This window comes from Gigantopelta aegis, chromosome 15 (genome assembly GCF_016097555.1).
Source record: "Gigantopelta aegis isolate Gae_Host chromosome 15, Gae_host_genome, whole genome shotgun sequence".
Taxonomy (NCBI): domain Eukaryota; kingdom Metazoa; phylum Mollusca; class Gastropoda; order Neomphalida; family Peltospiridae; genus Gigantopelta; species Gigantopelta aegis.
In genome coordinates, this window is record NC_054713.1 from 27,285,955 (window position 1) to 27,298,893 (window position 12,939).

Sequence of the window (12,939 nt, forward strand, 5' to 3'; positions counted from 1 at the left end):
TTTCTCTGCGACATTTTCTTTGCCGTGGACTATATTGGATTTTTTTTTTTTTTTCCAGATGGATTTTTTTCATATTGTTAAAAGTAAAATACTGTGAACTGAAACGGATTAAAGTAAATATTAAAAAAGTAACCGCACCGTTATTACTAAGTATCTGAATCTCAGCGCCATCAGGCATGTTCGAAAATACACGTAAAATACCAGCATTAAGCGTGTATCAACTAGGTCACTGAACTGTTGACTGTTAATAGCACATGGATTGCATGGACCACATACATTCTACATACACTCCTACAAGTCACTTGATTTGTTGTGGTCAGCCCGATGATGAGATGTTTGTAGATATACATAAATGATATAGAGAGGGATAGTTCCGATAGTCGAATCAAATTTTCTCGGTCATTTATATTAGCAAAATATGCTACCCTTTTCTGGTGCCGAGTGGCCTAATCTAAAAAAACCACTAAAAAAACTAAACAAATTTTAACAATTTACTTGGGCTCGAAAGGGAGGCATTCGGTCTTGGTGACAGATTTGCGATCACAATTATTCCGTTATTAAAGAAACTTATTTTTATTTTCATAATTGCAGGGGTTGATATCGTTAATTCTCCAGCAGCTGTTAATGACAGTACTGAACTAAAAATGACCTTCCTGCACTCAAAAAGGACAAAAGACCCCTAATGCCCAAATTATTGAGATCTAAATCCCTGTACACACACACACACCCCGTTACCTGACTGTTTAGGACAGCTGGTTAGTGGTTAGCTGTTAATAAGCAGTATCGTAAAGCTGCATCCTAACCGCACGCGTACGGCGCGACAGATTGATGTAGTCGAGCGCGCGACAATATGCCGATAGGAATTGTTTCTATTTTTTGTCGCGCAAGACGAGCGACAAACGTATACATGTATTAACTAAAATAGTGTCGGAAATAGAATAAAAATGATTTTCGTCGATTATTTCTTTCATATTAAACTTACAAGTAAATATTTTGTAAATACCTATTTAATGATAGTCTACCTAGTTTAGCATTTATTTGTTCGGTCTCTCATTGATGTACAAGATGGTGTTCAAACCGGCAAGTAAAATTTCTTTCATTAGTTAAGATGTTTGTCGCTCATGTCTCGCGACATAAAATATAGAAACAATTCCTATCGGTATTGTGTCGCGCGCTCGACTTGTCACGCCGTTCGCGTGCGGTTAGGATGCAACAACAATCTAATTAAAATTAGCTCTACTGGGTCTAGCCAGTAGATCTAACAGCATTGCGTGGACTCCCATGTCCGGGTGACATTTCATCTATAAATAACAATTTAAATATCGACCAATTACACTTCACCTTTTACAGTTATTCGAGAGCATACAAATTCAAAAAATATCAGGCGAGACTATTTATGCAATAGGCGAACTTGTTGGTCTGTTTTAACATTGAAAAAACAGGGGGAAAAGTGCAGTAATAAACTTTGGATTGTATACTAGTATAAACAGATTTTATGGCTATACCATCACGGTTTATTTTTTCGTCTTGAAACGAATTTTATATAAAATTAAATATTGCAATTAGTTTTCGGCATACTTCGTAATTTACCCGAATTATTTCGTATACCCTCGGCATAATCCCGAATGTTTTTAAATCACTGGCATGATTTTGCAAGTAAGGTTTTGATTGGTCGAATGAAAGGTCAATTGGACATGAGCTCCAACGTGCTGCTGTTAGATCCACGTGTAATAGTGGAGCTAATTTTAATTAGATTGGATGCAACAATTGAAATCAATGGTTTGTAAAAATAATCGCGCCGCGCGCGTCCGGTTAGGATACAGCTTAACCGGACGCGTGCGACGCGAGCGATTTTCTTTGCTGGTATATAAATGGTTTTGTTATTACATTTTATCAGCACTCGTTGATAAAAGTATAAAAATCCTCGGCAAGCCTCGGATTTCATACTTGTATCAACGAGTGCTGATAAATTATATCTCACAAGACACTCGTGTAGTATCCTCTATATATAAAAGTTGTGGTATATAGGTTGTACTATACCAAATAAAGTCCCCTAGGCGACCATGAAACTTTGTGTTTTCGCAACAGTCACATTTATTACCAATGACAGGACTTATGGTATTAACTTCTCTATCAAAAGTTAGGCGCACCTCGAAATTTGACCCATCCGGATGTTATTTGGTTTAGTACTACCTATACCGTGTAGATTAATTTGACACCTGTGAAAACCATAATGTAGGCCTTATAATATAGACCTGATAGTAATATTTTCATTAAAAATATAAAACGGAAGTTAATTTAGCAGTCACATAAATAGAGGATTCGTCACGAGTATGTTTTAATATGGGAAATATCAACCGAGTCTATGTCAATTAACTAGACGCGGTTGATATTTTACATATCAAAAAACACGAGTAGCTAATTCTATTTATCCTATAACACTTCTGAAATATTTTAATTCAGTGTTTAGTAAATCACATTATTACACACCAGTGTAAGATATTGCTTATGTCATAACAATCACTCACTATCTAACTAGTGTAACATTGGCGTGACGTAGACCACTTGCTGACCCAATTCGTAGAAAAATAACGTGTAGTAGGTCTCGACATCAGCTTACTTCTGCGTTGCGGCTTGTTTGCAGTTGGTTTGTAATAAATAAAATACTGAACTAGCTTGCCTGTCATACCATTTTTATGAAACTCGTGAACAGTGTTGGTATCTGATTAGCTTTCGCTTGTCAGATACCAAACCTGGCCTCGTGCTTATAAACCGTAAAGTCTAGATTTTAATAAAGTCCAGACTTTAACGTCAAATATCATTACGTTAAAGTCTAGACTTTAAGTTTTTTAAGCACGGGCCCAGTTCACTCATTTCATAAAAATGGTATGACCGGCAAGCTCGTTTAGTATTCTATATGTACTAAAGTCTCCGTCATTGGTAATATAACGTCATCACGATATGCACAAATTAGTTTGACGACACACATTTGATTAGTTTGATGTTATTTAACCATAATAAATCATCAGGTGCTCAAACTTAGGAGGACCGCCATTCCTCTAGGAGACCGAAACAAGATATTTCATCTCTCTTGCATCACCCGAAGGACTGCCACTCCCAAGCTTAGAAAACCCAAACTTGCAAAGGGTTCAGTAAAATATATTTATAAAACTGTGATAGCATACATTCATGAATCACTGTAAAACAGTGATGATTTTAGGTGTTCGCGAAAGGTGAGCATACCCTACCCCATGCACTGTTGGCAACCATCATGAACACAGGATTTTCACCAAAAAGATTAAAAGGCAGGTACAAGGTCAAACCAGGGTATTGCATCAGATTTCATGTTTAGTCAGTGATGCGTTATATTGTGAAATGAGTGTCTACCATAAAATGTTGGGAAGGATTTCAGGAGTCCTTGTATGTTATAACCCTGATCAAACTTCTTTACCAGAACGAAATGTTGGTCTTTAAAATCGGCATAAGATGATCATGCCCTGTGGTGGTCTTTAAATTCAGCATAAGATGATCATGCCCTACGATGGTCTTTAAAATCGGCATATGAGCACGCCCTAATCAGAAGTCGCGGAATATACACACCAAAAGCTGGAGCAGAAAGAATATTACTCGACATGAAAGGAAAACTGACTATTGGAAAGCTGCATTGCAACTCCAATATTTTCCACAAAACAGCATACAATGTAAATAAACTGGGATGCACATAAAAAGCATCATCACTTGATGCACTGGATATATTTGACCATGTAGATGCCTTAGAAAAGCGTGTGGTTATCATTATATACCCGTAATACATACCTGTAACATCACACTGTTCTAGGTGTACATTATTTTGTAAGAATTCGAACCCACTACTGACAGAACCTTTACACCGTAAACAAGTACATGTTTTAGCCCACGTGGCCAAAATAAAATGTAATTTAAGCCTAATAAACCTAATACTAGTGATATTAATATATATTCTGGCGGAACACGGCGAAGATTGTCGGAAACTAAATCGGAAATGAGAGATTACACGTTTAGAACGTGCATCACGCATACTGTATATCCTGAAATTAATGCGGAAAATGCTAGTTTGTGTTATTCGCATTAATAATATGACGTATTTATTTCTATCTTTGTTTTCAGCAATAGTCCAGCAAGCTTAGTTTTAGATATTTTATCGTAACTGCATTTCATATCCCTTTTTTTACAGGTAGAGTTGTTTAATTAAAAAAAATTTAACTTTTCAAATACGATCAGATGCATTCGTAACCATCAAACTTAAAAATGAAGAAACGACACAAAGAGAGATAATTTAATCATGAACTTTTACAAAAAAGTAAATACGATTTCTGCATTTTCACCCTAAATAAATACAGTGAAAATATGACTTTTCACCGGATATAACTTCTATGGTTTCTGTATATCTATATATTTCATCGATATGTATATAATAAATTAGCCCGAGTACTCTGACTGTAGAGAGCTAGACGAACATTTGAACAGATATTCAGCCCTTACAGTCAGAGATTAAGGTATGTAATTTTTGGGCAATGGCTGCCCACCACACGGTAGTCAAAGATTCCCGTTCTAATACCACAACAATCCTATGTTTGACGTCAAATACCTTTAGATCGATCATTTACGAGTTACTTGATTAAAAAAAATCCACATATTAATAACTAATACACACACTACAGAAAGATATCCAACAGCACCCACATTCAGCTGAACTTCGTGACACTCCGACGCAAGAATTACAAAGCTCGCTGACCTATATCCGTTAGCAGAGGCTGATTGTCCATGCACCATCATTCCGGCTGTTTACCACCTCTGGGTGCCTTGCCCCGAGCTGTACCACAAAAACGTGCCGGTTTCCCCCAAAAACGCCCGTGCTTCGACGAACCACAGGCACTACCCGACCACGCCCGAATCAGACACCACAGGTATCTGATAACTGTCAAGAAAAGTCAATCTTTTGACAGGTGGCGGCTTGAATGCAGACGCCGAGCATTCTGGTATTGGGTTGCAGGGACGAATTTCGCCGCTTTTTGGTCCATGATCAAGTTAAAATTGGTCCCAAAAAGTAAGGTTTCCCTTACTGAGCGACTACAAAAGTAGGTTTTAACTACACCTGTCTCTCTCAGTCCCGCCAGGTAGTGATCCCGACACAGAAGTAGTCTGTTGGCCAAAACACGCCCATGAAGCTAAGCAGCGTGATGAGAGGCTTTCGAAGCCACCAACAAACAACCCTTAGCCATCGGCGGAAGACTCGGTGACGGCTTTATAATTTGACCATATAGGAACGTACCTAAGTGGTTAATGAATTGAAAAAGAAGTTTGGATAACTGCTCCAAAGTCTCTAAATCAGTGAGCGGCACACTTGACATTAGGAGATGGGTGGCAGTCTGCCTTCACCCTAGCGGAAACGATGTGTACAAAACCTTCGCAGCAGACAACAGTTTCCCGGTAGCTAAAGCTGCTGGGAACTCCTCAACCACACCACCCAATTAAAATACGATCGCTACCCGCAATCAACGCATCAATCTCCGCAAGAGATTCGTGCGCTTCGTGCGCTAAAGGCAAGCCTAATTCTTGCCGTGGAGCATCGGTCGCAAAAAGTCGGTTTCCAAAAGAAACACCCTGGTAGGAAGGAACAGCCTCCTCTGACGGAATATGGCATCTGCGCACACCAGACGGACTTGGTCTCGTACAAAACCGAGGACCGCCTGGTAATCATAATCCCCCTCTGAAGTACCGTCGGACAAAGTGGGAATCTCCCGGATCACCGAACCAAGTGCCAACCCTTCCCCCGAACCACATACCGATTCGGGGGGAAAATCGTCATCCGAAGAAGATACATTCTCAAATGACGCACCATGCGCTGACCCCAACAGAAACGAAACTACATGGGTAGAACGATACTGAACGCCCGAATCCACAAACCACCCCGGCGGTGGAGGGACTGGCGGGACAGTCATCGAAGCTAACTCCTGATGAATCAACCCCAAAGGAGGTGATTCTCCCAACAAGGCCATGAAACTTTCAAAAAGAGAAACATGGTTTCCCTGATTCCGCCCCTGAGGGCCACCTGAAGCCATCGGGCTCCGCCCACACAGTCGAGGAATAACGCCTGGAACATCTATCCCGATCGTACAGGTCCGGATTGACCATCGGTGTAGACACAAGCGCACCCAAGAAAGCGCAGTCTCCCGAATTCCTACCGAAGCAGATAACGGGACTGGTGGTGTCGGTTGAATCGGACTGTCCGGAAATTCGTACACGTACGAATCTTGCGCCGAGTTCTGGACCCATCGGACCACATGAGGATTAATCCAAATGCTGATGGCGCTGTACCGGCGCCCCAGCTACCGAAGTGACACCAACTTGCGTCACACGCAAAGCAACGCCGAACGTCTCTATGACCGAAGCAGCGCCGCGCGCGACTTCGCGATAGCGCCAAGTGGCGCGACCATAGCAGTAGCACTGACAGGCGCGTTGGTCGAAACAGCGCCCTCGGGCGCCAAGACCAACCCTCCACCAGAAGTCTGGTAGGAAGAATGGCGCTGCGAAGCGGACGTCATTCTTGCGCTAGTCGAACCCTCCACAGAGGGACCGATAACCCTGCATCCATCAGTGCGATGGGAGTCAGAGCAGAGAGTCACAGTCTTTCCAGCCACGACTGCACTCTCCCCCCCCCCCCCCCCGCTGACGCCCCCGTTACCATTGTAACTGCCTCCGCCTCCACCGACGGAGACAAGTCCAAATCCCCAAGTGGAGGGGGACCAAGCGACACAGATGTCACACTTCAAAAACAAAACAAGAACGGCAGGCCCGACACAGCAAATGTTTATCACACTGTGGCAGTCGTTTAAGACACCCACCAACCTCGACACACACAACCAAGCCGTTGAAGCCAGAGGAAGCCGTGTCAGACAATGTGTAAATGACCGTTTGTACAGCGGAACAGGCGGCCGGTGTGAATCGGTTACATTACCACCCGATACGTACTTCATGTACATGCATCTATTGCAAACATAAATTTTTATATGGGGGGTGGGGGGTGGGGTGGTGGGGTGGGGGTGGACCCATATTGTTGAGAGGGCATCCTACACTATACTATGTATGTATTATTTTATAAAAAATTATGATAATTTAAAAAAAACCCCGTTTGATTTGGGGCTCATGACCCGTGTGTCCCCACCCCCTCTGCCTATGCCACTGTACAGGGGTCTAAATATTACCGTCCTGACCTGTTTTTGCCGGTCAACATCACCACGGGCCGGGATATTTCTTCACCTGTCGGCAATTCTTTTGTGTTTATAATTTTAGTAAAATATGAATCTACATCCAAATATTTGTGAAATCGACTCCACCACAGAAGTAATGATTATAGAAAAGAAAAAAAAGGCATATCAAAAGCATCATTCTATAGTGCGTTTCAAACTAATGTTCGGTTCTATCGTCCTATCCGCACAAATCGTAGTATGACCTATATTTAAGAAAATATCTGTAAACATGAAGCAGGCGCGGATTCAGGTGGGGAGTTCAAGTGACAAAACCTCAGTTTAAAAAAAAAATATGTATCAAATATTATAATTATATTGTGGAATACACAAGCGCGCGCGCTGAAGGGAGAGACAGACAGACACACACACACAGAGAGAGAGAGAGAGAGAGAGAGAGAGAGAGAGAGAGAGAGAGAGAGAGAGAGAGAGAGAGAGAGAGACGTCATTTATGTAACGACGCACTCAACATATTTTAATCTATGGTTATATGGTTATAGGGAGAGAGAGAGAGAAAAGAATATGGTATGCATGCGATTGGTGGAGGTATGACCCTCTGCACAACCCCAACCCCACTTAAGGCTTCTTTTGTATATGGAGTGGGACGTAGCTCAGAGGTAAAGCGTTCGCTCATGGTAGGTCGACTGATCGATCCCACATGGTGGACCCATTGGGTTGTGTCTAGTTCCAGCCTGTGCACCACAACTGATGTATAAAGGCTGTGGTATGTGCTATTCTGTCTATGGGATGGTGCATATAAAACGTCCCTTATTACTTATCAAAATTGCTTATCGGAAACAGTGGCCCATGTGACGGTAGCGAGTTTCTTTCTCACTGTCACAATGCTCCTTAACCGCTTTGTCTGACGCCACATAAACGTATATCAAATGCGTTGAGTGTGTCGTTAAATAAACATTTCTCTCGTATGTATGTGTAGTCTATATGCATTTCGAGTCGATTAGTTTATAGGTTGTTAGGTTGTTTGATAGTGAATGATATGAAAATAAATTGTTTTTGGTGTTAAAGAGTTCATGCATACATTAAAGTAATACTCCTGATAGGTATGGAGAAATAACTTAATCAGTCGACGAACTCATTTCTTCATCACTATCTTCGTTAAGGGGGACTATCACAGGGGGTATTTTATTTCTTATAAAACTATTTTGTTTTCTAAAATCTTCTTCGATCTTTATTACATTTTTAACTGCGTCAGAGAAGTGTGTAGGTTTGACAGAGTTCAATGCATGTGCAAGTTCTCTCCGCACCGTGGTCATTTTACCATCATTATGACGAGCTATGTGCCCTTTGACTTGACTCCAGATCAGTTCTATCGGATTAAGTTCAGAATGTCTTGGCGGCAGTCTTAGACACAAGTGCCCACGGCGTTCAGCAATATCATCAGTAACAAATTGCTTTACACATTTGTTACTTTTCACAAGTTCATAAAGAACTGGCTTTGTCATGTTACTCTCAAAAGGTATATTTTTGTTTCGTAGCCACGATTGAATTTCTTCCTTTTTAGCGTTTAGTGCAGGACATCGTGTAATCTCAGTTAATTTGTTGTGGTAGCTTGCGTTATCCATGACGATAACAGAAGGTTCTGGTAGAGAAGGCATAAGTTGTTCTTCAAACCATTTGATGAAATTGTCATGATTCATCTCACCACGATAGTCTCCGTCTGTTTTTTTTAGCCTCAAAGATCAATTCACAGCCATCTATCAATCCATATTTATCACAGCCAGCATGACAAATAATAAGTCTTTTTCCCTTCCCAGTCACCGAACAGAGTTTAGGAACTCGATCAGCAGCGTCTGATTTCGGCAGGTGATTGGCGGTACTTGTGCCCGGGTGGATATCTGTCCAGTGGTGGGATGTTGTGTGGTTGACATTCACCCAGGTTTCATCTTGATACACTATTAAATACCCCTGTTCTCGTAAACTGGATATTTCATGGAGATAGGACAGTCTCCTGTCTGATACATTGGCGTCCTCAAAAATCACTTTTCCGGTTGTAGACATATGTTGGTATTTAAAATCGAGGTCATGGAGTGTTCTTCGTAAAGTTGATGTGGATATGTTGATTCCACATTCCTCCCTTAAAGCCACGTTAATCGTATGTAATGTAGGTAATTCGCCCTCTCTATAAAATCTGTATACTCGTCGTCTAATAACATCTATCAAATAAATCGATGAGTTTTCGGTCGCGTTTTTTAACAGTGATTTCTGTGCTTGGATTCGTAGAGCTTAGATTTTTCACAGTTCTTTTCACTGTTGAAACCGAAACTTTTAGTACAGCGGAAACTCGATCGACAATTCGATAAGAAGCATACCTAGGTCTACCGCGCTGATATTCAGCTTCAAAATAATCGAAAACGTTCTTAATACACGATTTTACATCAACTGAAGTGTTTTTCGATTTACCCATATTTTTCCTCAAATAACAATAACAAGAATGTCGACTACTACATTTTCAATGAATTTATATACCCTACCTAACTTGTATTTTACGTGGTTTACACATTGCTACAATAGCACGTGCAGTCATAGATCGAAATAATTATGTTATTGACCAAGCAATGCTATCGTATTTTGAACATTCAGGGCTGTGTCTGCGGGATGAAAAAGTGGGTGAACCCATACGAGTCCGAACAATAGCCCTTTGGTTTTTCGCATTACAAATGTAACACTCCACCCCCAAACCCCAGCCCCTAGCACCACCCTAAATACTATATATATATATATATATATATATATATATATATATATATATATATATATATATATATATATATATACACGTATGAGTTCCCAATTTAGAGGCAAATTAAATAACATTTTTATTATTATTTGATGTTGATGGCCTTTGACATTTTATCCCCCCCCCCCCCTGGTCTTCTGGGTCCGGCCCTGCATTAAATTTATTTATAAATTTGGAAAGCACATTCCTGCGGTGTGTGAGGTGATTTGTGTTTATTACTGTGCTACACCTCAGTTGTGTTAGGTTAGGTATGGTATGCTAATATATAATTGATATAATAAAATAAAAATACATAATACATTAGCTAAATTTATTAAATATAATGCACCTACAAGAAAGGGTTACATGTTCTGTTTGTTTACATCTATGTTTAACGGAAAGATTAGACAATGCTGTTACACACTACAAAACAATAATAACCTTGATTTAGTGAAACAAGCTATAATGGCCTTCACGTAGCCTCAGATCCCAATGTTTTGATATGCAAATGACCTTAGTTATTTATAGGTGAAATAACGTGCATTCAAACGACACAGAGATTTTTAAAAAGTGGAATTAAGTCAACTTCGTGCATTTTATATGATGATTTGTATATAAAACCTGTCGGGGTTTGGGTTTGTTTTCATGTAAATGCAACGAAAACAAATATCGAATAGGAAATAAACGTAACATTTGCAAAAAACTTTGGGTCTAAATAATTGAACAGGATAATAGTAATCTTAATTTGATGTTGGGCAATTTAAAGTTACATTATCTGGTTACCATATTATAACATCATGTACAAATGTGAAATACAAGCTCAAATGCACTTTTAAAAAAGTCATGTGTGTTCGCTATGAACGCAATCTAATTAAAATTAGCTCCACTATTACATGTGGATCTAACACCAGCCAGTTGGAGCTCATGTCCACCAATCAAAACCTTACTTGCAGAATCCTGCCAGTGATTTAAAAATAATTTGAAAACATTCCGAATTATCCTGAGGGTATACGATATGTTTCATGTGAATTACGAATGCCGTATTTAGACCAGTAGAACTAATTTTAATCGGATTGCTAACAACACTGCGTAGTCCCCAATGTCCAGGTAACATTTCGTCTGTAAATAATAATTCAAATATTGACCAATCACACTTCGCCTTTTATAACGTTATTTGGGAGCATACAAATTCTAAAAATATCGGGCGAGTCTATTTTAGTGGCCGCAGTACAGCGAACCATACCAATACGTACGGGGTGGGTTATCAGTCTTCAATTTTACATTAAAAATTATTTATTTATTTATAAGAAAAAAAAAACTAAATCAGTCTTCAGTTTTACATTACAAATTATTTATTTTATAAAATAAAACAAGTTTTAAAGCATTCGTAATTCACACGAAACATGTCGTATACCCTCAGGATAATTCGGAATATTTTCAAATTATTTTTAAATCACTGGCAGGATTCTGCAAGTAAGGTTTTGATTCGTGGACATGAGCTCCAACTGGCTGGTGTTAGATCCACATGTAATAGTGGAGCTAATTTTAATTAGATTGCTATGAACGGATATCGTGAAACGTATACACTTGATTCGTCGCCTGTGCCGCCATAGCTCGGCAAAGCACAAACGACAGCCTGTTGTCAGTTTCAGTTAACATGTGCGTTTGCCGATTTCAAATTGTAGGGTTCGTCTCAAAAAATTAAAAGAGAAATCTTGCGCTGTAGTTAAAACCGGTTTGATCTTGACAACGTGTTATCGACAGTCGTACCTTCCTATTTCAGAATTGATATTTTATATAGTGTTAGTAGAACTTTCAAAGTTTAGTTTGTATACTAGTAACACTTTAATCATGTATATATATTTTAAATAAAATATACTAAAGTAGACAATGAACGTTTTCACTTCTTAATTTTACGTGTTAAAATCGACAAATTCAAGTAAATATTATTTCGTTTGGAAAGGGTAAAGTTGGGGGGGGGGGGGGGGGGGTTGGGTGTTAACAACATCAAAGATAAAGCATATTGATTTAATAATCATCCGACCCCATACAACCGTAAATAAAATGTGTTGAGTGCGTCGTTAAATAAAACATATCCTATCCTTCCTTCCATCTGCTGTTGGATGTCTAACAATTGGTAATTTTGACATACAATTTTAGAGAGGAATCGGGTGCATGTGCAGGGGGAGGGTATTGGAGGTCGAAACCCTTACTTGCCCAAGCTTAAAAAAAATTGAAATGTATTTTTTTTGGGGGGGGGGGGGGGGGGGGGAGCATGGCCCCGTATAAACTTCGCTTAACACAGTCTATAAACCCAACCCCGCTGAAATCCCTGCACACGCGCCTTGGAAACCTGCTATATATTTTTTTTTAGCAAGGGATTGTTTATATGTACCATCCCACAGACAGGATATTACATACCATGGTCTTTTTGTATACCCGCCGATGGGGATCGATCCTAAACTGACCGCGCATTTCCAAAAAAACACCTTTTTAGGTCTAAGTAATGAATAAAAATAACATATAGTCTTGAAAAATGTTACGTAAATCGAACACAGTACCCTCTTCCTCTACCCCTAGAGCGTTACGTAATTAGTAACACCCCCTTACATGTAACGCGTATGTCAACAGCTGGCCACTGTCAAAATTTCAAGGCAAATCCCCCACTCACCGACCCCTGGAAAGGCGTTGTACCATACCTCTATGGATATAAATATGTTTTGGAGATATGAGACGACCCCTCAATCAAGACAGTTAAATTTGTTCAAAAATTGCGAAATCTCACGTGATCTCTTGTTGGGGAATTCTATACTTGTGATAAGCCAATGAAAACCGAGATCGGTACGAGCCCGTCAAAAGTGTTCTACTTTCAAAATCATGGCTTTGTTTTTGACCTGGATAAGCCAGCGTAGTGAA